Here is a 20,471-nt window from a genome sequence, read left to right on the forward strand (position 1 = left end):
GCAAAAGCAACTTTTCTTACTTTCTGGTACCTGCTGATCTGTATTTGGGATCTGCATAAGTCTTGAAAAATTGTGCGTGTCCGTCTTTATAGTCCGTGTCGACACCGAAGTCGATAAGCTTCTTGTTTTTCTCTATCTTCTTGTAATGGGACATTCAAACTCCACTGTTGCCATTTCTAATATAAAGTAGTGTAAAGTTCTTACTTATATCTGTCAGTAAATTGGCCATGAAAGTGCTAAAACATACCGGTGTAGTGAGTTTACATTATTCACCCAAGGAACTTTTTTTTTTTTTTCTTTTTTTTTTGTCCTGTCCAGCTTCTCAGGCAAATCATATAGTTGATGTAGATGCCCATGTCGGCTGTTCAGATTTATTTTACAAAAGAGAAGTGTAGGATACTTCTCCTGTTGCCTTATTTGTATATTACTTTATTAAATGTATTTATATTATCATTTGGTGCAGAGAAAAAAAGGAAGACAGAGGGGGAAATTGTGGGGATTAGACAGAGAGACAAAAACAACAACAGCAAACACAACAACAACAACAACAACAACAATAGAGCAACATCAGCAAATACGACATGTACACATATGATGGTAAAAGTAATAGCAAAAAAGCAGTTAGCGAAAATAAAAAATAATACAGAAATGACAATGCGCATTAGAAATAGCACTATTGATTATGAACAATACCAATACTTTACCTTTATTATCAACAATACAATTGTTCAAATGCAACAATACATATACGTAATGATAAGTTAAAAGTTAAAAGTTAAAGTACCAATGATTGTCACACACACACTAGGTGTGGCGAAATTATTCTCTGCATTTAACCCATCACCCTTGATCACCCCCTGGGAGGTGAGGGGAGCAGTGGGCAGCAGCGGTGGCCGCGCCCGGGAATCATTTTTGGTGATTTAACCCCCAATTCCAACCCTTGATACTGAGTGCCAAGCAGGGAGGTAATGGGTCCCATTTTTATAGTCTTTGGTATGACTCGGCCGGGGTTTGAACCCACAACCTACCGATCTCAGGGCGGACACTCTAACCACTAGGCCAGTGAGTAGGTAATATAAATAAAAATATAACTTGAGATACGAAAGAAAGCAGAAAAATGGAGGGGGAGAAAGAGAACCAGCCTACATTAACCTTGTAGATTGTTATAGTAACAATAGGTTAAGCTTTGTCCGTGTGCCATGTGTCATACCCAGTTTACCCTAGGGCAACAACGTTAATATATGTTTGACGAAACGTGATTATGTGCATGAGTGTACGTATGCATATGTACTTCTATAAGTACAGAATGTGTATATGTGTTTGTACAGTGAATGTATATGTACAGAATGTGTATATAGGAACTTTAGAGAGTTCAGGTAGGACGGTTTTTCACGGGACACATTTCCGGCGGTGTTGTTGTTTCCGGATGAGGAGATGCTGCTCCGTTATTGATTGAAGTAAAGTCTGAATGTCATTGAAACAGTTAACTCCATCTTTTGACACTTCTTCCTGTTATATTTACAGGAGGGAGTTGTGACGGCACAGAACCACAAGGGGGAAAATAATACTCTATGTATTTATTATATATATTTAAACAATATAATATAATAAATAAAGAACAATATATTTAATAAAATACTTCCACACCCGTCCTTGCATGCTACACCGCTACAACAAAGATGACGGGGAGAAGACGCTGAAGGTGAGCCACGTGAATAAGACCGCCCACAAAACGGCGCATCCGGAAGTGACTTGAAGATGATCTGTAAAACATCATCAATGCAACATTTTGACCAAAGAACCACCATTACATGTTATGTAGACCACAAGTGTTTTACATTTAGAAACAAATTATAATAATATGACTTCTTTAATGCACCCTATAGTCCGGTGCGCCTTATATATGAAAAAAGATAAAAAAATAGACCATTCATCGGCAGTGCGCCTTATGGTCCGGAAAATACGGTACAGTGGTACCTCAACTTACAATAATTTAAGAAACAACCTTTATGTAATGCTTTAAGGGGTAACTATTAAAACCAGCATGAGTTATTTGTATCTCAGTCTTGCCTTCCTTCATACTTCCTCCAAAAAACCCTTTTTGCAGGGGAATTATCCTGCCCAACGTGTGACGTTTTTCCCAAAGTGTGACATCGGCGGATATTTTCATGTATGGGAAAGATTTACCTGAAGAAATTGTCCATGTTGTCGTCAATAACCTCCTTCTATTTCTCTGTCCTCTTGTTGTGGGGCACATTGGCTCGTACATGCACATGCATCCTCCGCCGTTGCCATTTTTAATACAAAGTAGCATTTAGTTCGAACTTCTATCTGTCAGTAGAATCGCTGCAGACGGGCTAAAAATGACAACATGGCAGACAAGGAGAAGACACAGTTGAAGTGGAGGCACGTAAATAAGACCGTCCGGAAAAATGTGCATGTTGATGAGTAAGCGGCTGGAAGACGGTCTGTAAAACATAATCCATGCACAATTTTGACCAAAGAACCACCGTTACATGTTGTGTAGACCACACGGAAGTGTTTTAAAAGCAGAAAAAAAGTTATGAGCATTTCCAAAGTTGTTTGAAGTCATATTTGTTACAGCCGTTTGAGCAATAAAGGTTCAGTATATTGTAACACATTTAAATATGGTTTAAATGTAACTTAGATATTGGGTTTAACTATGTAAAAGCGCTTTGAGTCACTAGAAAAAAGCGCTATATCAATGTAATTCACAATTCATACGTTTTTGTTCCCACTTCGATTAAACCAGTGGTTCTTAACCTGGGTTCGGTCGAACCCTAGGGGTTTGGCGAGTCGAAGGTCAAGTCACACCCGACTCATTGTGTAAATAAAAACTTCTCCCTATCACCGTGTTATGGATACCCCCAAACAATGCTCCCTTTAGTTTTCCATCTGATTTTCAGGTGCGTAAATGTTAGAATAATTATGTATAAGTTATCACACAACTCTTATGCTTAAAGGCCGTTGCTATAGTTATTATCAATTGTGCTGAAGTTGTACTTTTCTATCCGTGCAAAGGCACAACTACCGTATTTTCCGCACTATTAGCCGCACCTAAAAACCACAAATTTACTCGAAAGCTGACAGTGCGGCTTATAACCCGGTGCGCTTTATATGTGGATTAATATTAAGATTCATTTTCATAAAGTTTAGGTCTCGCAACTACGGTAAACAGCCGCCATCTTTTTTCCCCGTAGAAGAGGAAGTGCTTCTTCTTCTACGCAAGCAACCGCCAAGGTAAGCACCCGCCCCCATAGAAGAGGAAGTGCTTCTTCTTCTACGCAAGCAACCGCCAAGGTAAGCACCCGCCCCCATAGAAGAGGAAGCGCTTCTTCTTCTACTGTAAGCAACCACCCGCCCCCGTAGAAGAAGAAGAAGCGCGCGGGTATTACGTTTCATTTCCTTTGTGTGTTTACATCTGTAAAGACCACAAAATGGCTCCTACTAAGCGACAGGTTTCCGGTTCATGAAAAGACGCAATCTCTCCATCCGCACACGGACTACTATTTCACAGCAACTGCCTAAAGACTTTCAAGAAAAGCTGGCTACTTTCCGTGCATATTGTAAAAACAAGATAGCTGAAAAAAAGATCCGGCCAGAGAACATTATCAACATGGACGAGGTTCCACTGACTTTTGATATTCCTGTGAACCGCACTGTGGATACAACGGGAGCACGTACGGTGAATATTCGCACCACAGGGAATGAGAAGTCATCCTTCACTGTGGTTCTAGCTTGCCATGCTAATGGCCAGAAACTTCCACCCACGGTGATATTCAAAAGGAAGACCTTGCCAAAAGAGACCTTTCCAGCCGGCGTCATCATAAAAGCTAACTCGAAGGGATGGATGGATGAAGAAAAGGTGAGCGAGTGGTTAAGGGAAGTTTACGCGAAGAGGCCGGGTGGCTTTTTTCACGCAGCTCCGTCCATGTTGATATACGACTCCATGCGCGCCCACATCACGCTGGTTTTTAATATATTATTAAAGTTTGACTGACCTATCTGACTGTTTTTTTGACATTCCCTTTAGCGCAGTTAGATGCGGCTTATAACACGGGGCGGCTTATAGGTGGACAAAGTTTTGAAATATGCCGTTCATTGAAGGCGCGGCTTATAACCCAGGGCGGTTTATGGTGCGGAAAATACGGTAATAATCTTGCTTTGCGAGTTGTCTCGTTTCAGCAGTTTGTTTCCAGACCCTGCATGCTGACAGCCAAGGACGGACATCGAGTACCTCAACGCAGACAGGGCGAAATCACGAGTGTCAGCACATTTCCATTCTGAGTAATCACGTATTGTGTCTACTGAGGCTGCTTGCATTACCCCTCCCTTCAGAAGCAGCCTCAGTGATGTTAACTAGGGACCTCCCGAATAAATAGAGGAGCGTGTGGGGCTGTACCTTAGAGCGTAGGGGGAAACTGTAACTGAGTGTACAGCCCAATACGTCTCTCCTCATTAGTAAAATTCAACTCTGTCTCTGCTTGATTCCTTCTTCTTGTCTTGTGTAATAGATAGTTCGATGTTTGAACTTGACAGTAATTTGTTGCGAGTTCATGCACTGTGTTGGTTTTGTTCTTGGAACAAGGCATACTTGCCAACCTTGAGACCTCTGATTTCGGGAGGTGGGGGGTGGGGGCGTGGTCGGGGGTGGGGCGGGGCGTGGTTGGGGGCGTGGTTAAGAGGGGAGGTGTATATTGACAGCTAGAATTCACCAAGTCAAGTATTTCATACATATATTTATGTCAAGCCCAGAATTCCCTCTCCCCAGCCACTTCGTCCAGCTCCTCCCGGGGGATCCCGAGGCGTTCCCAGGCCAGCCGGGAGACATAGTCTTCCCAACGTGTCCTGGATCTTCCTCGTGGCCTCCTACCGGTCGGACATGCCCTAAACACCTCCCTAGGGAGGCGTTCGGGTGGCATCCTGACCAGATGCCCGAACCACCTCATCTGGCTCCTCTCGATGTGGAGGAGCAGCGGCTTTACTTTGAGCTCCCCCCGGATGACAGAGCTTCTCACCCTATCTCTAAGGGAGAGCCCCGCCACCCGGCGGAGGAAACTCATTTCGGCCGCTTGTACCCGTGATCTTGTCCTTTCGGTCATAACCCAAAGCTCATGACCATAGGTGAGGATGGGAACGTAGATCGACCGGTAAATTGAGAGCTTTGCCTTCCGGCTCAGCTCCTTCTTCACCACAACGGATCGATACAGCGTCCGCATTACTGAAGACGCCGCACCGATCCGCCTGTCGATCTCACGATCCACTCTTCCCTCACTCGTGAACAAGACTCCGAGGTACTTGAACTCCTCCACTTGGGGCAAGATCTCCTCCCCAACCTGGAGATGGCACTCCACCCTTTTCCGGGGTTAGGGTTAGGGTTAGGGTGCGTGACGTGACAGGTGAAAACTAATGGGTTGCTATGGTGACAAACAAGAGTGCACAATGAGTCCAAACGTGGAACAGGTGAAACTAATGGGTAATCATGGAAACAAGACAAGGGAGTGAAAAGCCAGAAACTAAAGAGTCCAATAACTAAACAAAACATGATTACACAGACATGACACCGACTCCGAATTGAATCACATCAACAGTGTACAAAACAGGTTATTTTCTGGCGCATTTAAAAAAACAATTGAAACGCATCAGCAATTAAAACATATATTATGTGGTACTGTCAAAATTAAAATTGCAAAAAACATATTAAAGTGAAAAAAATATATATTTGTACTCACAATTTATAGAACCTATTCGACGCCGTATAAGCCAGTGGTACCCCTCGTCGTCGGCTTATTCGAGTGGAAATGGCGAGCTTTTCCCCATTTAATAATAATAATAATAATAATAGATTTTATTTGTAAAAAGCACTTTACATTGAGTAAACAACCTCAAAGTGCTACAGTGTATTAAAAAAATACAAATAAAAAGATAATAAAAAATAAATTAAAAAAATCAAAATAAAAACTAGAACAGCCAGATAGCTAAAACTAGTATGCATATATGTAAAAAAAAAAAAAAAAAAAAAAGGCTTTTTTAAAAATAAGGGTTTTTAAGCCTTTTTTTAAAAGCATCCACAGTCTGTGGTGCCCTCAGGTGGTCAGGGAGAGCGTTCCACAGACTGGGAGCGGCGGAGCAGAAAGCCCGGTCTCCCATTGTTCGTAGCTTTGTCCTCAGAGGTTGGAGGAGGTTAGCCTGTCCGGAGCGGAGGTGTCATATGGAGTATTTGGGGGTGTAGTTCTTTGAGGTAGAGGGGGGGCATTTCCATGGAGGCACTGGTGGGTTAGTAGGGAGACTATGAATTCAACCCTGAGTGGAACAGGAAGCCAGTGAAGGGATTTGAGAGTTGGTGTGATATGGTCGTAATTCCGCACTCTCATCAGGATCCTAGCAGCACTATTCTGTATGTATTGCAGCTTCTGGATGTTCTTGCTGGGGATCCCGACAAGAAGTGCGTTGCAGTAGTCTAGCCTGGAGGAGACAAAGGCTTCGCCTTTCATCGCCAGAACAGCTGAGCTAGCTAGCCGACATCGTCTCACAAGATGTAGTTTCTCTTTAAATATCCTTCTTGAAAATGGCCTTGCAAATATATATCTGCCACATAATCAACGTTTTGTTCTCCTTCTCTGCTATCCCGGTCTGGCTACGGCGCAACACTTCCTGCTTCCGGCTAAATTGCAACTTGTGATTGGATACTCACTTTGGAATGACAAGTGAGTATCCAATCACAGTCTCGTAACATCAGGCTACCTAGATAGGCTACTGTCAACAACTTGTGATCTGATTGGCTATCACAACTGTCTATCAACTGTATGTGTTCTAAAATTAATCCGCTAACGGTCCCGGTGAGTATCCAATCACAGGACGGGTAAATGTCACGTTCAACGTGAGGCCAGCTAGAAGGCCTTACTGACAACAACTCGTGATCTGATTGGCTATCGCAATTGTCTATCAACTGTATGACCCCCGTTCACTTACAGTGCAAAGACGCCCGCATTGTTGATTCTGAAAGCCCGGGCAGATTTGGTACAGCATGGCAACATAAACATATGGACAATCAACTGATGGTGTTCGTGACGCGGAATCAGCTTAAAGGAGATACCGCAGAAATCTGTTTTGCTAAGTATGAGACTTAGACTTCCTTTTTATTGTCATTCAAATTTGAACTTTACAGTACAGATAAGAACAACATTTTCTTTCATTAGCTCATGGTAGCGCAGGATAAATAAGCATTAAGGTGCATATATAAATAAATAAATAGGTTACTGAACAGATAAATATATTGCACTTTTGCATATGCATCCATGTTTATGGATGTATGTTATATTGTCTTTATATTCCAGCAAGTTAATCCATTTTGGGGGGAGTTGAGGGGATAATTATGATGGGTTCAAGAGTCTTACGGCTTGAGGGAAGAAGCCGTTACAGAACCTGGAGGTTCTGCTTCGGAGGCTGCGGAACCTCTTTCTAGAGTCCAGCAGTGAAAACAGTCCTTGGTGGGGGTGGGAGGAGTCCTTGCAGATTTTCTGAGCCCTGGTCAGGCAGCGGCTTTTTGCGATCTCCTGGATAGGAGGAAGATCTTTCCCGCCGTCCTCACCACTCTCTGCAGAGACTTCCAGTCTGAGGCACTGCAGGCTCCAGTCCAGACAGAGATGCTGTTGGTCAGCAGGCTCTCTATAGTGCCTCTGTAGAATGTGGTGAGAATGGGGGGGAGGGAGCTGTGCTCTTTGCATTGGACGCAAAAAGGGACCAGGTTATATTGTCAGTTATCTGCACCCCCAGGAACTTGGTGCTGCTTACCATATCCACCGCTGTGCCGTTGATGAAGAGTGGAGCGTGGCTGGACTGGTGCTTCCTGAAGTCAACGATGATCTGCTTGGTCTTGTCGACATTCAGGACCAGGTTGTTGGTTTTGCACCAGTCAACCAGATGTTTCACCTCTTACCTGTAGTCCATGTCGTTGTTGTCACGGATGAGGCCCACTACTGTCGTGTCGTCCGCAAACGACCAGGGTTCAGAGCGGCACTTCTCGTGCGAGCTCCACGCACCATGAAATAGTAGTCCGGGCACAGTGAAGGTGAACTGCCACTGTAGCTACGGAGGCAAATATCCAACAACTAAAATGAAGGTAAATGTGGTACACTATTACATTACTTAATTACACTATTACACTATTACATTACTTCATAAAACTACTGTCGGAAAGTTTGTTTTTCTGTTTAAAATGCATATTACATGTTAAAACCAGCTCTGTGGCCTTGTGGGTAGAGTGTCTGCCCTGAGACTGGAAGGTTGTGAGTTCAAACCCTGGCAACCAGCAAACGTACTGATTATTTGAAGTAATGTGATCAAGATTTATGGCTTAGGAGACACTTAATTGTTTTGTTATACACCAAAGAAATGCACCTGTGGATACGTTGATTGGCAACACTAAATTGACGCTAGTGCGTGAATGCTTGTCCGTCTATCTGTACAGGGTGTAACCATGCCTTCCGCCCGAGTGTAGCAGGGATAGGCTCAAGAGGGACATCCATCCATCCATCCATCCATCCATTTTCTACCGCTTATTCCCTTTGGGGTCGCGGGGGGCGCTGGAGCCTATCTCAGCTACAATCAGGCGGAAGGCGGGGTACACCCTAGACAAGTCGCCACCTCATCACAGGGCCAACACAGATAGACAGACAACATTCACACTCACATTCACACACTAGGGCCAATTTAGTGTTGCCAATCAACTTATCCCCAGGTGCATGTCTTTGGAGGTGGGAGGAAGCCGGAGTACCCGGAGGGAACCCACGCAGTCACGGGGAGAACATGCAAACTCCACACAGAAAGATCCCGAGCCCGGGATTGAACCCCAGACTACTCAGGACCTTCGTATTGTGAGGCAGATGCACTAACCCCTCTGCCACCGTGCTGCCCTCAAAAGGGACAATTAGTAGAAAAAGGATGGATGGATTGATGGATACAGTTATACATACTTATTAGGTTGGTGATTGCTTGCAATCCCACAACAGTGCAGCAATTGGTGACAGGAAGCCGCGTGGACGGCAGGGCACTAATATCCTCAGTAGCATCTTGGTAGGAGTCCACATATTTCATTATAAACCCCATGCAGTGGCAATAATTGACGACTGAGGAAGCTACACCTCCCCTCTAAATGTAATAAAATAATTGGTCAAAAGTATTAAGTTAAATTTGGAGACTTCAATCTGCATTAAATGAATGTTTTTTATTGCATCAGAACACCAATCAGACACAGCTTCTGAGACCAGGTGCAGCACGGCTCCAGCTATATCGACCAGAGTCTTCCACTTGGAGAGCAAATCTAGCCCAATTACACAAGGCTCTTCCATGTCGGCCAGTCAGAACTTGTAATCCACCTGCTGTGCGGCCTGTGGGTACAGTCTTTTCACCTCACATTTTTGCCTGTGGCAGTGGCGATGCAAAACCTGGTGTGTCTCCACCCAGCAGGTTGACATCTGTTGGCTCCAGGTAGGGTGCCGTGTCGGATCAGTGAGATGGTCAACCCAGTGTTCACTCGGGCTTTGGACAGTGTCCTGTCTTCTCACAGAGAAAGTCGAAGATCTGGTTCCATACGTGGCTGTGGAGCAAGGGCCTCAACTATTAAGAATTCAAAAAAACATCCTTAACCTACCCTCTGCTCAGCTTCTATTCAGACGCCCAAATTGGAAGAAAACCCCACCAGCTGACTTCCCCATCCAATCAGCTTGGGAAAAAGAACGGGCATCCAAAGAGGGCCCCAATAAACACCTAGTGTGAGACCCCTCCCAACATGTCCCTGCAACTGACCTCCCAAGGAGACAGTGGTGAACCATCAACAGATTCAAGACTATACATGGTCACATGGCAATCAACTTGGAAGAGACCGCAGGTGCTTCCTTGGTTTGGCACGTCTAGGAATACGCAAATTATATTGAAAGTAGCCATGTTTCTGAGCTCTGCACACTTTACCTAATAAGGACTCAGTAGGAGGTCCTTCTTTCTCCTGATTCGAGGGATCAAAAGAGGGTTGAAATCATGAGAATGCTGTGTGCTCCGGAAACCGCAAAAGAAATGGCCGGGCATCGTGAAGAAGATAGATGTACATCGCCAAAACAGACAAGCGTTTGAAAAGATAGCCACTGCAACTGGCTAGGCAGGTGTCCCCTTCCTTCCTCACTGCCCCAAGTGTCGCCCTCCCAATGCCTAGCATTTGGAGGCAGCAGACGACGTCCAACCCACGGATGACCCTTGATTGGTATGATATGTAAAGCCTTAGAAGAGGCAGGTGACTCTCATTACCACACAATAAAAGTATAATTTCTGTAATTTACAACAAAATATGTTCATATAGTAGCCTGCTCACAGCCAGATTAGAGTTTCATGTGAAAATTATGTAATATTTGGTTTAAAATATTTAACATTTAAACATGCCAGCATATCACAAATAATAAGGAATATTTTGACTTTTTTTTTATTACTAAATTTATTATTTCATCACAGGAGAGGACTTGCTGTCGCAGCCGTACGTGACACAGAGTCATATAACCAGTCCTCCACCGTCCCCGGTCTCGGAGGTGACAGTTTTCCACCACTGGCTGCTGCTGCCAAGCTGGAGTCACAGGAACACATTGTCACAGCAATATGTGGCAAAATGATCGCCTCGATTAATTAATAGACGTCCTCAAAAATACTGGTATGAATATGAAGCATTAAATGCATTGGGGAAAAAGTTCAATTTGTGTCCTTGCCTCAATCTTTTTTACACTGTTGAAATCAAATGTTGGCAAAGCTCGAACGAAAGTATGTGCCGTTTAAAATGACATACGCCAGGTTTTTGAGTTTAAGTAACCTCAATACATGAGGCCCCAGGACTTTTCAATGCTGGTACGAAGCAATAGCATGCATCTGTCACATCCCCCCCGAGGGCATTGGTTGGTTCCTCTATTTGTGCACCACGTCTGCTGCAGATTTGCTCAGATGGCTTGGCAGGCCATGTCCTCATCATCACTGTCCTCTAGGTTGGTATGGCAGGCTCGGTGCCTCGTGCTGTCAGCTCCTATTCTCTCGCTTAAGATGTGCTTAACACATTCAGGCTCACTCAGGGCGCTTGACAATGGCTTCGGAGCCCCTTGGCCCGTTGGAGACCGTCGATGAAGGCTTTCAGGGTCAGTTCTTCTTGCACTGCAAGGCTCGCCCTAATGTGTGTGGAGTAAGAGGTCTGTAACATAAACACCCATGCTTAGGTCCCCTCGTCTTTGGCGGTTGAACCGACTGTCTCTCGCATTGTCAACATAAGTGTGGTGGCCAAAACTTTGTCGGTGGTCTCCCTTAAGCGCCTGCCAGTAATGTCGCTCTTGTGGTTTAAGATCTGCAAAGATCTGAATCAATTAATCAATCAATCAAAGTTTATTTATATAGCCCTTAATCACAAGTGTCTTAAAGGGCTACACAAGTCACAACGACATCCAACATCAGGGCAAGAAACAACTCAACCCAATGGGATACAATGAGAAACCTTTGAGGGGACTGCAGCTGTGAGGACCCCCCCTGGGCGACCGGTGCAATAGACGTCGAGTGGATGTAGTTTAATAGTGTGAGAGTCCAGTCCATAGTGGGGTCAGCAGGGGATCATCTTGAATGGAGACAAGTCAGCAGTGCAGAGACGTCCCCAACTGATGCACAGATGAGTGGTCCATCCCGGGTCCCGACTTAGAACAGCTAGCGCTTCATCTGTGGTCACCTAATAACCTCTCCACGCAGGAGAGGGGGCAGAGCAGAAAAGAGACGGCAGATCAACTGGTCTAAAAGGGGGGGTCTTTTTAAAGGCTAGCGTATATAAGAGTGGACTGCTGTTTCATCAGCCACCCAGCCGCCATCGCACTACGGGGTTTTTGTCGCCTCGCCTGCTCAGTGGCCTTGTGGTTAGAGTGTCCGCCCTGAGATTGGTAGGTCGTGAGTCATACCAAAGACTATAAAAATGGGACCCATTACCTCCCTGCTTGGCACTCAGCATCAAGGGTTGGAATTGGGGGTTAAATCATTAAAATGATTCCCGGGCGCGGCCACCGCTGCTACTCACTGCTCCCCTTTGGGGATGGGTCAAATGCAGAGAATAATTTCACCGCACCTCGTGTGTGTGTGGCAATCATTGGCACTTTAACTTTAAGATGCCCCCCACAGGTAGGCACTTTTAAAGACGGAGCTCACTCACCTGCAGCGTCCGTCTTCCTTGATGCGTTATGCAAAATTACGATAAAGTATTCGACCTCTCGGCAAGTGGTTGCCATCTGGCTATCCCACATCTGACACTAATGTGTCAATCTTGAGCAAACAAGAGACCAGTCGGAGGCACTTGTACTTGCTAAGAAGGGACACTCTTTTAAGAAATAAGATCTTGCAAGAAGCTCTACCTGTAGTAAAAAGGAAAAAGGATGATACAGAACACCAATCAAACACATAGTACAACACATAACATCAAAGACACATCATCAAAATGGGTACAATAACACTCAGATGCTCGAACCACCTCATCTGGCTCTGCTCGATGTGGAGGAGCAGCGGCTTTACTTTGAGCTCCTCCCGGATGACAGAACTTCTCACCCTATCTCTAAGGGAGAGCCCCGCCACCCGGCGGAGGAAACTCATTCCGGCCGCTTGTACCCGTGATCTTGTCCTTTCGGTCATAACCCAAAGCTCATGACCATAGGTGAGAATGGGAACGTAGATCGACCGGTAAATTTGAGAGCTTTGCCTTACGGCTAGGGCTTCACGGTGGGAGAGGGGTTAGTGCATCTGCCTCACAATACGAAGGTCCTGAGTAGTCTTGGGTTCAATTCCGGGCTCGGGATCTTTCTGTGTGGAGTTTGCATGTTCTCCCCGTGACTGCGTGGGTTCCCTCCGGGTACTCCGGCTTCCTCCCACCTCCAAAGACATGCACCTGGGGATAAGTTGATTGGCAACACTAAATTGGCCCTAGTGTGTGAATGTTGTCTGTCTATCTGTGTTGGCCCTGCGATGAGGTGGCGACTTGTCCAGGGTGTACCCCGCCTTCCGCCCGATTGTAGCTGAGATAGGCTCCAGCGCTCCCCGCGACCCCAAAGGGAATAAGCGGTAGAAAATGGATGGATGGATGGATGCCTTACGGCTCAGCTCCTTCTTCACCACAACGGAGCGATACAGCGTCCGCATTACTGAAGACGCCGCCTGTCGATCTCACGATCCACTCTTCCCTCACTCGTGAACATGACTCCGAGGTACTTGAACTCCTCCACTTGGGGGCAAGATCTCCTCCCCAACCCGGAGATGGCACTCCACCCATCCTAGTCGCTTCACACTCGGCTGTGAACCGATCCAGTGAGAGCTGAAGATCCTGGCCAGATGAAGCCATCAGGACCACATCATCTGCAAAAAAGCAGAGACCTAATCCTGCAGCCACCAAACCAGATCCCCTCAACGCCCTGACTGCGCCTAGAAATTCTGTTATGAACAGAAATGGTGACAAAGGGCAGCCTTGGCGGAGTCCAACCCTCACTGGAAACGGGTCCGACTTACTGCCGGCAATGCGGACCAAGCTCTGACACTGATCATAGAGAGAGCGGACCGTCACAATCAGACAGTCCTTTTTTCATTTAGGCCGCTAAACTTCACCCAAATAATGAAACCGCACAGTTTTACAGACAAATGCTCATTAATGGACATCAACGGGTAATGATTCTTTTTCTCGAAACAAGAGTACCAGGGTTCAAACCTTGGTTCGACTAATTGGTAATGTGTTGATTTTTACCATTTTTGACATTTTCTCTTAATTGTATTATTATATGTTTTTTAATCATTATTATTTCTTTCAAACGGTATCCAGTTCTCAGGTCCCTAAGCCATGTGGTATGAAATTAGTCTTCCATGAGACGTCTGATCACTCAATTATCTTTCAATTACGCCGCTTATGCTCAGACACCATAAGCATGCTTGTCACACGGACCCATGACAAACTGTTTGAGCATAAATACCATTCAGGAGCTTAATTACAGTCACACTCTGATCGTTATATTTTTAATCGCATTAATCTAATATTTAATCTCTAACATTAGTGTGTCTGTATGGGAGTTGCTTCGCCCTCGTCTTGTGCTCGATTAGCAGTAACAACAGTCAACAGTAGGCTGCCGCCATACGGCACAGAGATAATATGTAGCCATGGTGAACAGGAAGTCTCACTTTGCTCTGAAAAGTGTGTTTACAATTTTCTTTTTTACGTGTTATCGCTTTTTCTATGGGTTTAGTGCGGGGGTCGGCAACCCGTGGCTCTCGAGCCGCATGCGGCTCTTTAGTGCCGCCCTAGTGGCTCCCTGGAGCATTTTTAAAAAAGGATTGAAAATGGAAAAAGACAAGGAAAAGTATTTTTACAACAGTTTGTTTACATGTAAAATCTTCCACTCCTTTGTCTCATTTTGTCCACCAAACGTTGTATACTGTGCGTGAATGCACAAAGGTGAGCTTCGTTGATATTATTGACTTGTTGGAGTGCTAATCGGGCATATTAGGTCAGTGCACGACTGCTAGCTGATTAATGCTAACATGCTATTTAGGCTAGCTGTATGTACATATTGAGTTCATTTAATATCCTTTACTTTTATCCTCTTTGTATATAATTTAGTTGTGCATGTCTTATTATCTTATTATCTTTATGTAACATTGGCTGAATTTCAGATAGTTGTTTGTGTGCCATGTTGTTCCAGACCACAGCAAACATGATGTTTAACAATGTTGTAAAAATGTGTAGAACAAATATCAAATTTCCACATTTCTGTCGATGAAGATTTGCTTCAGACTGCAACACATAGTCATCTTGATAGTAGGATAATGTAGACACTTACATCATGCGTTGCCTTCATTATAACACTTATATAAGACTTTTAAAGTAGTTTTGATAGTAGGCTATTATAGCTAATATAGACACATCATGTGTTGCCTTCATTATTAGACTTATAAAGTAATTTTGATAGTAGGCTATTATAGCTAATATAGACACTTACGTCATGTGTTGCCTTCATTATAAGACTTATATAAGACTTTTAAAGTCATTTTGATAGTAGGCTATTATAGCTAAAATAGACACTTAAGTCATGTGTTTCCTTCATTATAACACTTATATAAGACTTTTAAAGTCATTTTGATAGTAGGCTATTATAGCTAATATAGACACTTACATCATGTGTTGCCTTCATTATAACACTTATATAAGACTTTTTTAAAGTCATTTTGATAGTAGGCTAATATAGATAATTTAGACACTTACGTCATGTGTTGCCTTCATTATAAGACCTATATAAGACTTTTAAAGTCATTTTGATAGTAGGCTATTATAGGTAATATAGACACGTTCTTCATTTGTTGCCTTCACTATAACACTTATATAAGACTTTTAAAGTCATTTTTATAGTAGGCTATTGTAGTTAATATAGACACAGCATGTGTTGCCTTCATTATAACACTTATATAAGACTTTTTTAAAAGTCATTTTGATAGTAGGCTAATATAGCTAATTTGGACACTTACGTCGTGTGTTGCCTTCATTATAACACTTAATTAAGACTTTTAAAGTCATTTTGATAGTAGGCTATTACAACTAATATAGACACGTTCGTCATGTGTTGCCTTCAATATAACACGTATGTAAGACTTTTAAAGTCATTTTGATAGTAGGCTATTATAGTTAATATAGACACATCATGTGTTGCCTTCATTATAACACTTACATAACACTTTTTTAAAGTCATTTTGATAGTAGGCTAATATAACTAATTTAGACACTTACGTCATGTGTTGCCTTCATTATAAGACTTATATAAGACTTTTAAAGTCATTTTGATAGTAGGCTATTATAGCTAAAATAGACACTTACGTCATGTGTTTCCTTCATTATAACACTTATATAAGACATTTAAAGTCATTTTGATAGTAGGCTATTATAGCTAATATAGACACTTACATCATGTGTTGCCTTCATTATAAGACTTATATAAGACTTTTTTAAAGTCATTTTGATAGTAGGCTAATATAGATAATTTAGACACTTACGTCATGTGTTGCCTTCATTATAAGACCTATATAAGACTTTTAAAGTCATTTTGATAGTAGGCTATTATAGCTAATATAGACACGTTCTTCATTTGTTGCCTTCACTATAACACTTATATAAGACTTTTAAAGTCATTTTGATAGTAGGCTATTATAGTTAATATAGACATAGCATGTGTTGCCTTCATTATAACACTTATATAAGACTTTTTTATAGTCATTTTGATAGTAGGCTAATATAGCTAATTTAAACACTTACGTCATGTGTTGCCTTCATTATAACACTTATACAAGACTTTTAAAGTCATTTTGATAGTAGGCTATTACAACTAACATAGACACGTTCGTCATGTGTTGCCTTCACTATAACACGTATATAAGACTTTTAAAGTCATTTTGATAGTAGGCTATTATAGTTAATATAGACACTTACATCATGTGTTGCCTTCATTATAACACTTATATAAGACGTTTTTAAAGTCATTTTGATAGTAGGCTAATATAGCTAATTTAGACACTTACGTCATGTGTTGCCTTCATTATAAGACTTATATAAGACTTTTAAAGTCATTTTGATAGTAGGCTATTATAGCTAAAATAGACACATACGTCATGTGTTTCCTTCATTATAACACTTATATAAGACTTTTAAAGTCATTTTGATAGTAGGCTATTATAGTTAATATAGACACATCATGTGTTGCCTTCATTATAACACTTATATAAGACTTTTTTAAAGTCATTTTGATAGTAGGCTAATATAGCTAATTTAGACACTTACGTCATGTGTTGCCTTCATTATAGGACTTATATAAGACTTTTAAAGTCATTTTGATAGTAGGCTATTACAACTAACATAGACACGTTCGTCATGTGTTGCCTTCACTATAACACTTATATAAGACTTTTAAAGTCATTTTGATAGTTGGCTATTATAGTTAATATAGACACTTACATCATGTGTTGCCTTCATTATAACACTTATATAAGACTTTTTTTACATCATTTTGATAGTAGGCTAATATAGCTAATTTAGACACTTACGTCATGTGTTGCCTTCATTATAACACTTACATAAGACTTTTAAAGTCATTTTGATGGTAGGCTATTACAACTAATATAGACACTTACATCATGTGTTTCCTTCATTATAACACTTATATAAGACTTTTAAAGTCATTTTGATAGTAGGCTATTATAGCTGATATAGACACTTACATCATACGTTGCCTTCATTATAACACTTATATAAGACTTTTAAAGTCATTTTGATAGTAGGCTAATATAGCTAATATAGACACTTACATCATGTGTTGCCTTCATTATAACACTTATATAAGACTTTTCTAAAATCATTTTGATAGTAGGCTAATATAGCTAATTTAGACACTTACGTCATGTGTTGCCTTCATTATAAGACTTATATAAGACTTTTAAAGTCATTTTGATAGTAGGCTATTATAGCTAATATAGACACTTACATCACGTGTTGCCTTCATTATAACACTTATATAAGACTTTTAAAGTCATTTTGATAGTAGGTTATTATAGTTAATATAGACACATCATGTGTTGCCTTCACTATAACACTTATATAAGACTTTTTTAAAGTCATTTTGATAGTAGGCTAATATAGCTAATTTAGACACTTACGTCATGTGTTGCCTTCATTATAAGACTTACATAAGACTTTTAAAGTCATTTTGATAGTAGGCTATTACAACTAAAATAGACACTTACATCATGTGTTGCCTTCATTATAACACTTATATAAGACTTTGAAGTCATTTTGATAGTAGGCTATTATAGCTAATATAGACACGTTCGTCATGTGTTGCCTTCATTATAAGACTTATATAAGACTTTTTAAAGTAATTTTGACAGTAGGCTATTATAGCTGATATAGACACTTACATCATGTGTTGCGTTCAGTATAACACTTATATAAGACTTTTTTAAAGTCATTTTGATAGTAGGCTAATATAGCTAATATAGACACTTACATCATGTGTTGCCTTCATTATAACACTTATATAAGACTTTTAAAGTCATTTTGATAGTAGGCTATTATAGCTAATATAGACACGTTCTTCATTTGTTGCCTTCACTATAACACTTATATAAGACTTTTAAAGTCATTTTGATAGTAGGCTATTATAGCTAATATAGACACGTTCTTCATTTGTTGCCTTCACTATAACACTTATATAAGACTTTTAAAGTCATTTTGATAGTAGGCTATTATAGTTAATATAGACACAGCATGTGTTGCCTTCATTATAACACTTATATAAGACTTTTTTAAAGTCATTTTGATAGTAGGCTAATATAGCTAATTTAGACACGTCGTGTGTTGCCTTCATTATAACACTTATATAAGACTTTTAAAGTCATTTTGATAGTAGGCTATTATAGCTAATATAGACACTTACGTCATGTGTTGCCTTCATTATAAGACTTATATAAGACTTTTAAAGTCATTTTGATAGTAGGCTATTATAGCTAATTTAGACACTTACGTCATGTGTTGCCTTCATTATAACACTTACATAAGACTTTTAAAGTCATTTTGATGGTAGGCTATTACAACTAATATAGACACTTACATCATGTGTTTCCTTCATTATAACACTTATATAAGACTTTTAAAGTCATTTTGATAGTAGGCTATTATAGCTGATATAGACACTTACATCATACGTTGCCTTCATTATAACACTTATATAAGACTTTTAAAGTCATTTTGATAGTAGGCTAATATAGCTAATATAGACACTTACATCATGTGTTGCCTTCATTATAACACTTATATAAGACTTTTAAAGTCATTTTTATAGTAGGCTATTACAACTAACATCATGTGTAGCCTTCACTATAACACGTATATAAGACTTTTAAAGTCATTTTGATAGTAGGCTATTATAGTTCATATAGACACATCATGTGTTGCCTTCATTATAACACTTATATAAGACGTTTTTAAAGTCATTTTGATAGTAGGCTAATATAGCTAATTTAGACACTTACGTCATGTGTTGCCTTCATTATAAGACTTATATAAGACTTTTAAAGTCATTTTGATAGTAGGCTATTACAACTAACATAGACACGTTCGTCATGTGTTGCCTTCACTATAACACGTATATAAGACTTTTAAAGTCATTTTGATAGTTGGCTATTATAGTTAATATAGACACTTACATCATGTGTTGCCTTCATTATAACACTTATATAAGACTTTTTTTAAATCATTTTGATAGTAGGCTAATATAGCTAATTTAGACACTTACGTCATGTGTTGCCTTCATTATAACACTTATATAAGACTTTGAAGTCATTTTGATTGTAGGCTATTATAGCTAATATAGACACTTACGTCATATGTTGCCTTCATTATAAGACTTATATAAGACTTTTTAAAGTAATTTTGACAGTAGGCTATTATAACTGATATAGACACTTACATCATGTGTTGCGTTCACTATAACACTTATATAAGACTTTTTTAAAGTCATTTTGATAGTAGGCTAATATAGCTAATTTAGACACTTACGTCATGTGTTGCCTTCATTATAAGACTTACATAAGACTTTTAAAGTCATTTTGATAGTAGGCTATTACAACTAATATAGACACTTACATCATGTGTTGCCTTCATTATAACACTTATATAAGACTTTTAAAGTCATTTTGATAGTAGGCTATTATAGCTAATATAGACACTTACATCATGTGTTGCCTTCATTATAACACTTATATAAGACTTTTGAAGTCATTTTTATAGTAGGCTATTATAGCTAATACAGACACTTACGTCATGTGTTGCCTTCATTATAAGACTTGTATAAGACTTTTAAAGTCATTTTGATAGTAGGCTATTATAGCTAATATAGACACGTTCGTCATGTGTTTCCTTCATTATAACACTTATATAAGACTTTTAAAGTCATTTTGATAGTAGGCTATTATAGTTAATATAGACACATCATGTGTTGCCTTCATTATAACACTTATATAAGACTTTTTTAAAGTCATTTTGATAGTAGGCTAATATAGCTAATTTAGACACTTACGTTGTGTGTTGCCTTCATTGTAACACTTATATAAGACTTTTAAAGTCATTTTGATAGTAGGCTATTACAACTATCATAGACATGTTCGTCATGTGTTGCCTTCACTATAACACGTATATAAGACTTTTAAAGTCATTTTGATAGTAGGCTATTATAGTTCATATAGACACATCATGTGTTGCCTTCATTATAACACTTATATAAGACTTTTTTATAGTCATTTTGATAGTAGGCTAATATAGCTAATTAAGACACTTACGTCATGTGTTGCCTTCATTATAACACTTATATAACACTTTTAAA

Source organism: Nerophis lumbriciformis, linkage group LG12 (genome assembly GCF_033978685.3).
Source record: "Nerophis lumbriciformis linkage group LG12, RoL_Nlum_v2.1, whole genome shotgun sequence".
Lineage (NCBI taxonomy): Eukaryota > Metazoa > Chordata > Actinopteri > Syngnathiformes > Syngnathidae > Nerophis > Nerophis lumbriciformis.